Source organism: Mandrillus leucophaeus, unplaced genomic scaffold, assembly GCF_000951045.1.
Source record: "Mandrillus leucophaeus isolate KB7577 unplaced genomic scaffold, Mleu.le_1.0 Scaffold1108, whole genome shotgun sequence".
In the NCBI taxonomy this organism is placed as follows: domain Eukaryota; kingdom Metazoa; phylum Chordata; class Mammalia; order Primates; family Cercopithecidae; genus Mandrillus; species Mandrillus leucophaeus.
In genome coordinates, this window is record NW_012099299.1 from 226336 (window position 1) to 226819 (window position 484).

The window sequence follows — 484 nt, forward strand, 5'->3', positions numbered from 1 at the left end:
CAAGGCAGTTGCTCCACCAACTTTTCTCCAGTTTTCATTGTAAGACGTTTCCTTTCTCCACACAAGCCTCCGGGCGCCATTTAATATCCCTTCACAGATGACTCAAAGACAGAGTTTCCAAACTGGGCAACGGAGAGTAAGCTTTAAGTCTCTGAAATTAATGGACACGTCAGAGAGCAGTTTCTTGGAACACTTCCTTCTGGTTTTTATTTCAGGATATTTCACTTTTCACCATGGAGTTCAATACGCTGCAAAATATCACCTTTTCAGTTTTACAGGAATAGTGTTCAAACACTGCCTTATGAGAAAAGAGGTAAAACTCCCCGAGTGGAATTCACACATAACAAAACAGTTTTTCAGAGAGCTTCTATCCAGTTTTTATCTGAAGATATATCCTATTTCCCTACAGGCCTGAATTTGCTCCCGAATATCCCTTTGCGAATCCGTCCACGACACAGTTTCAAAACTGCATAATAGAAAGAAA